This window comes from Sapajus apella, unplaced genomic scaffold, assembly GCF_009761245.1.
Source record: "Sapajus apella isolate SASKATOON/1434 unplaced genomic scaffold, GSC_monkey_1.0 scaffold47, whole genome shotgun sequence".
Lineage (NCBI taxonomy): Eukaryota > Metazoa > Chordata > Mammalia > Primates > Cebidae > Sapajus > Sapajus apella.
In genome coordinates this window covers 11,302,700-11,316,167 of record NW_022436987.1, presented here as the reverse complement: position 1 = coordinate 11,316,167, position 13,468 = coordinate 11,302,700, and the positions used below count along the sequence as shown (strand labels likewise).

Sequence of the window (13,468 nt, the reverse complement as noted above, 5' to 3'; positions counted from 1 at the left end):
GAATATAGAAACAGAATGGCCTGGGAAATAATTTCAAAAGAAAAATAAAGCTTTTTTTTTTTTTCTAACAGTCAGCCTGACCCACACTCCACAGTTAAGCAAAGAGGGTAATTCAAGGACCACCTACAGAAAAGAAACAGTGATAGTCTTAAAACCGGAAATTTACCAGGTTCACAACTTGTAAATGAGGAATGTATGAATAAGAACTAAAGTATGTGCAGCCCAAACTGCCCCACTACAAATATTTGAACGCTCCCTGAAAGACTGGTTGCCCAGGAAATGCCTGGTTGCAAACTCAAGGTAGGTGAAAATTTATCAAGGTAGATAGATGCCTATGTGCTAGTCTGTGGCCGTTTGTACAAAGTTATACTTGGGGAAATAGAAACATGAAAAAATGATGTGTATATTACTATAATTCTTATTTTGTCTTTAGGTAAAGACAAAAAATTGCATATTTTTCATAGGTAAACATTAAATGGCTTTAAATAATCAGTTAGACTGGTTGAAAGATTCAGAAGACCACTGTACTTAATTTAATTCAGATATAAGTGATTAGGAAAGATCTAGCTGAGGGTTGAAAAGGAGTCACTTAAAAGGCAAAATGAGAGCACAGTAGAGCAGAAAGAAGCATCAATAGCTGATTTCTGTAGGTTCCATACAATTTAAAATGAGGAGTCTTAGGATGGTAAAAAGAATACTGCACAGGGATAATAAAGTGTTTGGTGGTGTCCAGCCACTGTAATGAAGATAGGAATACGTTCGGAGCTGGGAGGAATAAATTGCAATCTTACTTCACTTTTATATTCCTTTTTATTATTGGGCATTATTACCCAAAGCCTTAGGTAGTATGCCACACTTTGTTTTCAGAAAAGTAGAACTTAGAATATACTTGGTTTAGGATTAATTAATGAAATTATGTGGTACTCTGCAGAGAAGTTAAACTTCATTATATCTCAATTTGGAATTTTGTATTTTTGGCTTTTGAAAAAATGTTTAGATTTTCCTCAATATTTTATCAATAGCCTGTAACCTGGAAAACTTGAGTTTGGGATCACATGTCTGTCTCACTAGTCTATTCAGTGCTGTGGTCATTTTGGCAGAAGTGGAAACTGGAAGTTGTAAGCATGTTTTTGGGCAGGGAGATCAGTTCAGTGGTCATATTTGCCGATTGTAACCTGAGACACAAAAAGATAGGTTGAGTTCTGTTGGACCCCAGTGGGTTTCAGCCTTATGTGTTCAGTTGCTCATATTGTGCTTAGTGGGGAGTAGAATGGGTTTTTATTGTATTTTCGTAGGTAACTGGAAGAGATTTTTTATTTATTTACCTAACCAGTCCTATTTGAGGTAGTTAACCCTTTTTTGATAGGCTTAGTAAAACTTACTCTATATATCCCTGTGCATTACTGCTTCGTAGGATGATCTATTGCCAAACAAAATTGGAGCAACTATTAGTTGACAAAATTTTTCCCTTTCCCATGGCTGTGACTTTTTTTCCCCCTTAAAAAAAGTAACTCTAGGCCAGGTGCAGTGGCTCATGCCTGTCATCCCCCCACTTTGGAATGCCAAAGCAGAGGTGGATCACTTGAGGTCAGGAGTTTGAGACCAACCTGGCCAACGTGGTAAACCCTGTCTGTACTAAAAAATACAAAAAATTAGCAGGGTGTGGTGGCACACGCCTATAATCCCAGCTACTCAGAAGGCTGAGGCATGAGAATTGCTTGAACCTGGGAGGCAGAGGTTGCAGTGTGTCAAGATCATGCCACTGCTCTTCAGTCTCACTCTATCTCAAAAAAAAAAAAAAGTAATTCTGATATATAATTTCTGATATCTTTGTTTTGAGAATGCATGTGAGTCTCTGTGTGTGCGCGTGCATGCACGCGCGTGTGTGTATCTAAAAACATGAAGCTAAGAAGTAGGGGGAAATATAATAACTGTTAGTTAATTCAAACACTATTACATAACAAAATAATGTGTTTATCAAGACCATCTTAGCATGGTAGTTCAGATCAGTAGTCTGTATTAATGGTAAAGGGTGTTTTCTGGCTTTTAATTATACATAAATTCCAGAGAAAACAGTAATTTTTATTTTGTTTTGTTTTGTAACTTATTGATAGTCCAGTGTCAAATTCCACTGGTCTGTGTTGGGATACCTTTATATTTGTTTGTGAAGTAGGCATCTGGTTTCAGTGATCTGCAGCCAACTTTGGGTTCTCCAGATACTGAACAGAGTGTCTGTGGGTGGGGTCAAACACGCCTGTGACTTTTGACCATTAAAAATGAAGGAAAACATTTGTGGTAAGAAACAACAGCACATGCTTGACCTCCAAAGCATACACATCTATAAATGGATAAAAGTGGCTATTTAAGGTTGCTTTAAAAAAGAACCACTGTGTCTACAAAGAAAGAAACCCTAATTCGATGTTTGAAAAAGCAAACTGTGTGGGTGAAAGAACATGTTTTTGTCGAAAACATCTGTGGTGTTCCCTATGATGTATTTGATCCTGGTGGTAAATCAACAAAGTTAAGTATTAGAGACAAAATTGACTTTTGACAACTTATTATGTCATAAATAATATTAATTCAACCCAAAGTATTTCAGAGCTATCTTTAAACTGTTGTTATTTTGACTAATTGCCAGATAAAGAAAATAAAATTTTCATACCAAAATTAAGGTATTGCCTGAATTTGTAATTTAGCAGTTGCAGTTGGTTATGTATGTGTTCTTTGTACCTTCATTTTAATTTCTACTTTAGTACAGTGTTTCCAAAGGTAGTTTCTTCACTGTCAGAAGATAACTGCCACTAGACCTAATTTTATAGGACTGAATTTTTCAGCCTGCCATAGTTTTTAAATGTAATTTTACTGTAGTCATGATTTATAGACCATATTGTTTATATTTTTGAAGATGTAAGAGATTCCATACCTGATTTTATGGGTTTTTTTCCTTCACAAATACTAAAATAATAAATTATGGGGTAAAATTCTTTCAAATAAAATGTAAAATTTACAGGAACAAATAATTTGACATTAAATTTTCTCTGAATAAATTGGGGTGATGAAATTAATAGCAACAGAAAAATGGTGTCTGTAGGGATTGTGTCAAAAGAAGCTAAGTTATGTCAAAGACAGGGAATGGTATGAACTGTTAGGTGATGAATTTTAAAAGTAGTGTCCAAATGTAAATAGTGGCATTATTCAAAGTATTACTCAGCAGCTGCAAGAACGATAGGAAAAGCTGACATGGCAAATTTAGTCACTTCTTAATCACTTTCGTTAGGCACTATTGTCAGCTCCAAGAGGCAAATTTTCACCCTGATTTATACCCATAATGCTAATAATTGAAATCTAGAACTTCTCAAAATCATTTGCTTGCAAAACACCTTTTAGATCATCTTAGATGTTTCTGTGACCCAATGTCATTTAAAAATATGAAAAATATATTGCATATGTCAAGGAAAATTTTCCATTCCCCATTTATATGTTATAAAAGAGGTATTATTTACTGTAAGATCCAAAAGTATTAATTAGCTGCTTTTGGTTTAAATAAAATTGATTGTTAAGGCAGAAAATAGAGGATAATATGAGTCTTATTCTGCTGTAGCCTCCCAATAAAAGAAGCAGTGACCCAACTCATTAGCCCTTTGATTTAATATATTGACACTTGGGTACGAATAATTTCGTTTAGTGGCTTTTGCTTCCCAGGGATCAATTTAATTAGTTATAAAATGTGACTTCTTGTCAGGAGCTAGAAGAAATGCTGACGTTAAATAAAGTCATACGCAATTTAAACAATAAAGCTATCGATGCCTGGTTAAAAGTTAATGATGCAAAAAAAATGGCTTAATAGAGACAACCTCAGCAGTGAAAGTGATGCTAGGAAAATTAAGCTAAGTGGGTGAATGAGGAATAGTGATGTTGTTGAATTGTTAAAACAAATTTGTGGCTGGTCTGATGGCTGGCTAGGTTGTATATACATTATCTTTCAGCCTGAGAGGCAGAACTTGTTCTAGACTCCTTGCTCAAATTTCCTTCAGTGTGACTGAGTTTCATTTGTTTATAGGGTTTAGGATCCAGGGGAGGGAAGAAATCTTGTTTAGGCTGTGTGGACTAGAAAATTTCCTGAACTCAACTTCATGTTTGAGAGAAAGTTGTGGAAGTGTTACTCATGACTGTCCCATCCTGAAGTGGCTTCCGTAGAGTAGTCTCACGTGGGCTAGCTGGCCCCTAGCATCTCTGCAAAATACCACTGTACAAGCATTGCTTGTATAAGGCCATGTCTATTTGTATGAAAATGTTTGAAATGAACTCTGGGTTTACATTTTGGCCTGGAAGATTTGCTCTGAATGGTGATTACTTATAAAAGTAGTTCTTCCCAACTTAGAGAAATCTAGCCTTTTTACCTATGTAATTAATGCCACCTCTAACTCACTTCTGTAATCAATATTGTTATTTTATGTCTCTGACAGCATCCATACGCTGACTTTGACACTAACTTGAGTTATTATCTTTGCCTCTGAATCTCTAGCCTCAATATACTTATGTTACAGAATGGGTGAACTGGCCTAGAATTGAGTAACTAGATAGCCTCAATCTCTAAAATGCCTGCAAACTCCCTAATTTAATCATAGATTCAAACTCAATCGTTTAATTGAGTCAAATCAATTGCTTTGGGAGTGGTGTTGTAAAAACAACCAGTTGGTTGACTAAAAGATCCTGGTTTCTGCTGGTATGTGTACACGTACCCACAATTGCCTCTTTTTGGCATTGGCTGCTACTGGGTCATTAACACCAGTTAGCTAAATAAAAGATAACCACATTTTATTGTCAGACAAAATTTATATCTCACTTCTCCAGCTGTTGCCTTTCCAAGTCATTTGCTCATTAGCTGAAGATGAAGAACATATTTAAATTTGATGAGTTTTAAAATACTTCGTCTAGTCAAAGGAATTGACGTAAGTATTCTATAGCTAATTTTTTTTAAAACAACCAAAGAAGTGTTTTTCCTTTTCCAATTTTGTCCCTAGCACGTTCTGAAGTCTGTGGTTGTTGGGTAGGAAGAAAAGAGCAAGAAACTGAGCTCTAGAAAGGAAGATGAAATGGGAATTTATGGTCTTCAGTGACTTATCAGACTCCTATTTCCCCACTTTATAATGAAGCACATATTCTCCCAGTATTTTCTTCCTGGAATGTACTGAAAAGGGTCAAGATTAAAGATCCTGGGCAAAAGCTTACTGTTTTGGAAATCTGTTTATTGCATATTTTTTCTGCTGGTTCAGCTGCCAAGGAAATTACTGTAGAGCCTACAGTAGACCATCAAAGTGCAATATATCTACCTAGGAAAATCAGCAAATAACTTACCTGTATGTTAACATAAAATAACTGCACTTGAAAATTGCAATGAAGCTTAAAAGCCTTGAACTTTCAGTGAAATTCATATATTAAAAAATGTGTTTGGGCCGAAATGATTTGGAGTTTTATTTGTCATTCCATTTGTATAGTATACATGCACACATTGACAAGAAGGACACATGATAGTTAACTTTGAGAAGGAGCATTTATGAGAGGGAGCTGACAAATTTTAACAAAATGACTTTCAGAAGTCTTGAATGAAGAAGGAACAATGTGGAGACAAATGAGCATGCATTCCCAGTATTTGGTAAAACTGTGTAAAAGTACAGAAGGGATTTGCTGCAGTTAAAATCTGTGCCAAGGACAAGTTTTCCACTGGAGTAAAGGTTATCTTTTTTTTTTTTTTCCTTAATGTTGGGGGAAGGGCAATTAACTGAGGACAAGAGGGAAATTGTGGGGGACTGATGTTAGATAAACTATTTTGTCTTTGTCTTGACATTATATTGGCTACAGCCTACACTAGGGAATGCCTGGAAAAAAGTAAGAAGAGAGAGGCATTAATATTTTTTAGTGTGCGTGGGTGCGCCAGCAGTAGAGGGGCCCGTGTTTTCTTAGGGCTCAGATGGCAAAGCTAAGCATTCAGCCTACGGCAGGAAAAAAGTGCCTTTTTTGTTTTCTGACTGCAGAGTCCAGGCATTCCCAGGGGAGCACAATGAATGGCCCATTTTGTCCAACACGGTTTCATAAACATAGATTTCTTGTTTTTTCATAATTATTCTTGCCCGTCATTGGGTGTGCACATGACATTTGAGCGTGTTTTAAAGTCTTAACACACTCATGTGCCTGCAATAAAGTTACTCATAACAATCCCGGCTTTCTCCAGACAACAGAGCAGGGTCTGTTGTTTTCACAAGTCACAGCAGCTGGGAGGCAATTGTGAAGACAACAGCTTAATCTAACTGGAAAATACAGGAAGAAGAGAGTATACACTAAATTTCCTACCATATTATTCAAACAATGAAGAGTAAAAAAATGGCTATGGGTGGTCTAACTCAATAACTGATTGGCAGAATATACTTTAAATTGCTTTAGACTGTTGTCTTTAAATGTTAATAATCTACAAAGTTAAATTCACTGTATTTGTTAATCAGCTAAAAGGCAGGCTCAGGCAATGGTACACAACTACATTTCAATGGCTATAAAAGTTATTACAGATAGCTTGTTTTTATAGTTTGTTAACTAGCAGTTGGTGTTTGTATAAAAAGATGCTATGACAAAGTAGTTATGAAGTAATGGTTAATCTCCTTTGAAAGTTGGGTGAAAGAATAAGAGGTTCTTGGTAATTCACACCTTTATGCCAGGCTGAATTTCTGGTATACAGTCATTAGCAAGTTTTAAATTTCACACTGAATAACAGAATTTAGGGAAGAGGAGAATAACTGAAAGATTTAAATCTGACCTGGAATATCAGAGTAGGAAACTGGCTGTGCTTTTCAGAGTGCTGAAGTGAACAAAGTTATTTTTATTCCATGTGGATGGGAAGAGATAAGAAATGTGAGAAGTACACTAAAAAGAAGGAAATTTCAGTGTTCATTTAAGTTTGTTTTTGGGGGGAAGGGATTCAGTGGGACTTGGGGAAGGAAGTGACTTAAAAAGCAAGAATGGCAGTGCTATGCTTAACTATTTCAAACTCCACTATCCTTTTCCCTTTAAGGAAACATTTTGTGAAAAAACTTCTTGTGGACTCTTAAAAGATATCCAGGTGACATAAAAGTATTTGGTCTCTCTAAGATATAGTGGTTCTATTAATATTTTATTGGGAAAGAGGAAATGGTCAGGGCTGGCAGCTTGTCTCATCGCCTTTTTTAAGCACTCAGATACCTGAGCGCTTCACTTCCATTCTTCATGTGGAAATACATCGTCATGAAAGTGTTTTAAAATGGAAATCTAATGGAGAAATCCAAATGCTGCTTGGAACCGTAGGATGATCTTTACTATTTCACCACTCATATATGTTTAGCATGAAAATGTTTTTTGTTGTTGTTTTTGTTTTTGAGGTGGAGTCTTGCTCTGTCACTAGGCTAGAGTGCAGAGTTACAATCCTGGCTCACTGCAACCTCTACCCACCAGGTTCAAGTGATTCTCCTGCTTCAGCCTCCCATGTAGCTGGGTTTATAGGCACCTGCCGCCATTTTTGTATTTTTAGTAAAGATGGGGTTTCACCATATTGGCCAGGGAGGTCTTGAACTCCACACCTCAAGTGATCTTCCTGCTTTGACCTCCCAAAGTGCTGGGATTACAGGTGTGAGCCACTGTGCCCAGCCAAGAGATATTTTTTATTCTGGTTATTAAGCACCTATTCTGATCATCCTTAAAAAAAAAAAAAAAAAAAAAAAAAAAACACTTTTTGTTATATTACTTCCACTTAACACATTTCTCCACTATTCTTGGCAGAACCTAACACTGAAGGCCCAGTAGCTAGGTTTCTGGGTGTCAAGATCTAATGCAAAAGTGAATTATTCTGTTGTCTTTGCTAATATTTTACCTTCATAGCTCTCAACACTTAGATTTGATTAGTCATGTACATGCCTTTATTGTTGTGCTTACCTTTAAAGTTTTAACAATTTAATAAGAATTACCATTTATGGCCTTATCTGCCAGACACTGAACCACTTTATGTTCATTTTCTTTGATATTCATAAATATGCAATGATACGGGTTTTATCACCATTTGACAGGTGAGGAAGCTAAGGTTATCATCTAGTTATTTGGAGCCAGGTTTTGAACTAGGTCTCCGTGGCTTCAAAACCTGTAATCTTTCTACTGTACGATACAATGCTGCCTCCCAGTTAAGTGAAAGGGAGGAAATAGTAGTGCCTAATTAATAAGAAGTAGGAACATAAATCAAAAGATATTAGGGCTTTTCTTCCCTCTTTTCCTCCTCCTTTTCTAATTCAGTTGAAATGCCATTAGGCAGGCCCAATTGTGGAAGGCACCCGAGTTGGGTGGTGGCCAAGTGGGGTTTGAAGGCCCTATTAGGAAAGAGGCTTTTCAGAGTGGTGGCTTTAGAAGAGTCGGGTCCCATTGAATGAAGGTTGTCAAGTGGGGAAGTGGCTCAGCAGGATAAGGTGATTGGTTGGTAACATGTAAGAGATAGAGAGAAAATAAGTATACATATGTATGTATATGTGCATGTATGTGTGTATGTGTATATACGTATAAATATACACACACACACATTCTTATTTTCCCTATTTCCCATATGTCATATTATGTGTACATATATATGAGCCAGGTTTTTTACTCTTTTGGAAAAGAGAGTTACAAATATGAAGTGGAGGAAGATAAGAATAAACTCTGTGGTGTTGTATTGGAATTGGAAGTATCAATGTGACTTCATGGTCATATATATGTATATATATGTCTATATCTATATAGAGAGAAGTGTAAATGTATGTGAATGTATATATGTAAATATATTTCTTAGCTTCATCCACTGAGCAGGCTTAGGACCAATACACTCCAGTAGTAATATCAACACTTCACACCAAGATCTTGGCTTCTAAAAACTGTGCTTCTGAATCTTGTCTAGGGAAGGGAAAATACAGGATAAAACTGGAATATTTTATTATTACAGAAAGTGAGGAGGTGCTTAAAGAATTTTAAAAGCATAACAAAAGGATAAAGACTCCAGCTTGAGGGAGTAACCTATGTTCATATGTGATACGATTTAGGCATCAAAAATGATAATAATGGATTTATCCTATTGAATAGAATTCAGATTCATGAATTGACTTGATGTATTTATGAATAAATGAAAAAATAAAAGTAGAAAACAGAAAGATCTTCCTTAACCTGCCAACTAAGAAATATACATGAAATTACAGAAAGGAAGTCACATAGCAGCCATCATAGTAATAATGAATTCTGACAAGAAACATGAAGGGATGCTAAAACTGTTGGGTGAGAGTTAGATGAAGAATGATATATTTACATAATCTCAAAGTGTCTCCCCACACAATACTTAGGAAAATGTAGAAAAAAAAGTCTAACAAGATAGTGGGAAAATCCTGGCAGATACCATGTTACTCAGGTGACATTAACAGTGATGGGACAAATTGATATGTGGTACCTGATGGGATATAATGAGAAGAGCACAGCATCACTTCTGTTGATATGTCTGACAAAAATGTATTACCTGAATTGAATCATAAAGCAATATTAGGAAAATAAGTTCAGGTAGTCTACAAAAATAACTGTCGTCTTGAAATCTCCAAAAAAATTGTTAAGGTTATGAAGATCAAGGAGGAACTGAGTATTTCAGATTGGAGGATACTAAGGAGACATGATGACACATGCTTATGGATTGGATTTTATTGTTATAAAGGATGTATTGGAACAGTTATAATAAAAATGAAGGCATCAGAATTACTTGATTTTTTGAATCCTGGATTTGTCATTTTAGAAACTCTTTAGACTTAATCTTTTTTTTTAATTTTAATTTTTTATTTTTTTATTGCATTTTAGGTTTTGGGGTACATGTGAATAACATGCAAGATTGTTGCATAGGTACACACGTGGCAGTGTGATTTGCTGCCTTCCTCCCCATCACCTACATCTGGCATTTCTCCCCATGCTATCTCTCCCCAACTCCCCACCCACTGCTGTCCTCCCCTATTTCTCCCCAACAGACCCCAGTGTGTAGTGCTCCCCTCCCTGTGTCCATGTGTTCTCATTGTTCAACACCCGCCTATGAGTGAGAACATGCTGTGTTTGATTTTCTGCTCTTGTGTCGGTTTGCTGAGAATGATGGTTTCCAGCTTCATCCATGTCCCTACAAAGGACACGAACTCATCGTTTTTGATGGCTGCATAATATTCCATGGTGTATATGTGCCACATTTTCCCTGTCCAGTCTATCATCGATGGGCATTTGGGTGTTTATTTAGCCTATAAAGAGGCAAAATTATGTCCTACTGAATAGCGTTGGTGTATAGATTAATTGAGGTAGAGTATGGAACTATCTAGCACTTATTTTTTGGAATGTAGATATTAAATGTGTAAATTATTAAGCTTCTTTATTCCTAGAAACAACTCTATATGTAGAACTATGACAAAGCCCCAAATTTAAAAAAAAATCCTGGTGTAGGAGGCGGAGGTTGCGGTGAGCTGAGATCGCACCATTGCACTCCAGCCTGCGGAACAAGAGCGAAACTTCGTCTCAAAAAAAAAAAAAAAAAAAAAAAAAAAAAAAAAAAATCCTGGTTTATAGGTAGGTATCTAGAGTAAATATGAAGAAGCATGTATATTTGCATAGTGTGTAATTGTATTAGTCTGTTTTCACACTGCTATGAAGAAATACCTGAGACTGGGTAATTTATAAAGAAAAGAGGTTTAATTGACTCACAGGTTTATATGGCTGGGGAGTCCTCAGGAAACTTACAATCATGGCAGACGGCACATCTTAATAGGGTGGCAGGAGAATGAGTGCCCAGCGAAGCGGGTGGGGGAAGCCCCTTATAAAACCATCAGATCTCCTGAGAATTAATTCACTATCGCCAGAACAGGATGAGGGAAACTGGCCCCATGATTCAATTATCTCCACCTGGTCCCTCCCACAGCACATGGGGATTACAGGAACTACAATTCAAGATGAGATTTGGGTTGGGGACACAACCAAACCATATCAGTCATTTTGTCAGATAATTTCCATATCTTTTAGATAGTTTTCACCTTGATTCTTTATGGTAAACAGTAGAAATATTATTCTCTCATTTATATATAAAAAATTGATACCTTCTGGCTCAAAAATAAGATAGTAGAAGAACCATTACCTCAGCCTAGTCTTTTGACATCTAAACAATGGACTTTTTATTATCCAGTGTTTCTTACTATCTTAAAACCCACATGCTATTTATTTAGTTAGTTAATTTATTGGAGACAGAGTCTTGCTCTGTTGCCCAGGCTGGAGTGCCGTGGTGTGATCTTGGCTCATTGCAACCTCTACCTCCTGGGCTCAAGCAGTTCTTGTGCCTCAGCATCCTAAGTAGTTGCAACTGCAGGTGCATGCCACCATGCCCAGCCAAATTTTTGTAGTTTAGTAGAGACAGAGTTTTACCATGTTGCCCAGGATGGTCTCAAACTCCTGAGTTCAACCGGTCTGCCCACCTCAGCCTACTAAAGTGCTAGGATTATAGGCATGAGCCACTGCACCCAGCCCCCACATGCTCTTTAGGTAAACAAAAATACGTTATACAATTCTTTAATGTTACAGAAAGTTCAAATTAGGTTAATGTTACAGCACAAATACTATTTTTATCTTTCAAGGCACGTATTATTTAAATATTTATGAGTTTTTCTTAGGCAGTGTGGAAGTCAGAGTACAAAGCTCATCACTTGTAGTATGATATTGAATGCTGTGCTTCATTTTTCTTATTGTAGACAAAGTAAAACCAGAATCACAAATACATATTGATGAAAATTGGCTTATGATTTGGAGAGACTATACACTTACGTAGGCATACCTCAGGGACATTGCAGGTTCTGTTTCAGATCACCACAATAAAGTGGATTTCATAATAAAATGAGTTGCATGAATTTTTTTGGTTTCCCAGTGCATATAAAAGTTATGTTGGCTGGGTTTGGTGGCTTACACCAATAATCCCAGCACTGTAGGAGGCTGAGGCAGGAGGATTGCTTGAACCTTGGAGTTTGAAATCAGTCTGGGCAAGATGGCAAGACCACATATCTACAAATTAAAAAAAAAAATTAGTTGGGTCTGACCACATCTCTACAAAAGATTTTTTTCAAAAATTAGGCATGTGCTTATATTCCCAGCTACTTGGTGTTCTGAGGCATAAGGATCCCTTGAGCCCAGGAATTTGAGGTGGCAGTGAGCTATGATTGCATCACTGAACTCCAGCCTGGGTGACAAAGTGAAACCTTGTATCTTAAAAAAAAAGTTACACTGTACTGTTATGCTAAGTGTGTAATAGCATTATGTAAAAAAAAAAAAAAACCACAATGTACATACCTTAATTCAAAATTACTATATTGCTAAAAAATGTTTATGATCTTGGGAGGTTGAGGTAGGTGGATCACAAGGTCAGGAGATAGAGATCATCCTGGCCAACATGGTGAAACCCCATCTCTACTAAAATACAAAAAATTAATTGGGCATGGTGGTGTGCATCTGTAGTCCCAGCTACTCAGGAGGCTGAGGTGGGGAATCGCATGAACCCAGGAGGCAGAGGTTGCCATGAGCCGAGATCGTGCCACTGCACCCTAGCCTGTCAACAGGGCAAGACTGTCTTAAAAAACATGAAACAAACAAACAAAAATGCTAATGATAATTTGAGCCTTCAGCAAGTCATAATCATTTTTTGGTGGAGGGTCTTGACTGCTGACTGGTCAGGATGGTGATTGTTAAAGATTGGGGTAGCTGCAGCAGTTTTTAAAAATAAGACCTTCATGAAGTTTGCTGCATCAATTGACTCTTCCTTTCACGAAATATTTCTCTGTAGCATGCAATGCTATTTGATAGCGTTTTACCCTTGGTAGAGCTTTTTCAATCCTCTCAAAGCCTTACATGCCTTACTAACTAAGTTTATGTAATATTCTAAACCCTGTGTGGTTATTTCAACAATGTTCATACCATCTTCACCCAGAGTAGATGCTCTCTCAAGAAATCACCTTCTTTGCTCATCCATAAGGACCAACTTCACATCCATTAAAGTTTTATCATAAGACTACAATAATTCCATTAAATCTTCAGGCTCCACTGCTAATTCTAGTTCTCTTACTGTTTCCACCATATCTGCAATTATTTTCTCTGCTGAAATCTTGAACCCCTCAAAATCATCCACGATGGTTGGAATCAACTTCCAAATTCCTATTTATGTTGACATTTTGACCTCCCATGAATCACACATGTTTCTAATGTCATCTAGAATGGTAAATCCAGAAGGTTTTCAATTTATTTTTCCTAGATTTTTTTGAGGAACCATTATTTATGAAGGCGATAGCCTTATGAAATATATTTCTGAAGTAATAAAATTTGAAAGTTGAAATTACTACTTGATCCATGGACAGCAAAATGAGTATTGGTTAGCAGGCATGAA

The 13,468-nt window shown here is 36.7% G+C and overlaps 1 protein-coding gene across 24 annotated transcripts in view; it reads left to right on the top strand.

Moving 5' to 3' along the window:
* SOX6 (SRY-box transcription factor 6) overlaps positions 1-13,468 on the top strand; it is a 655,463-nt gene that overhangs the window by 473,693 nt on the left and 168,302 nt on the right. The gene's annotated exons all lie outside the window — the stretch shown is intronic.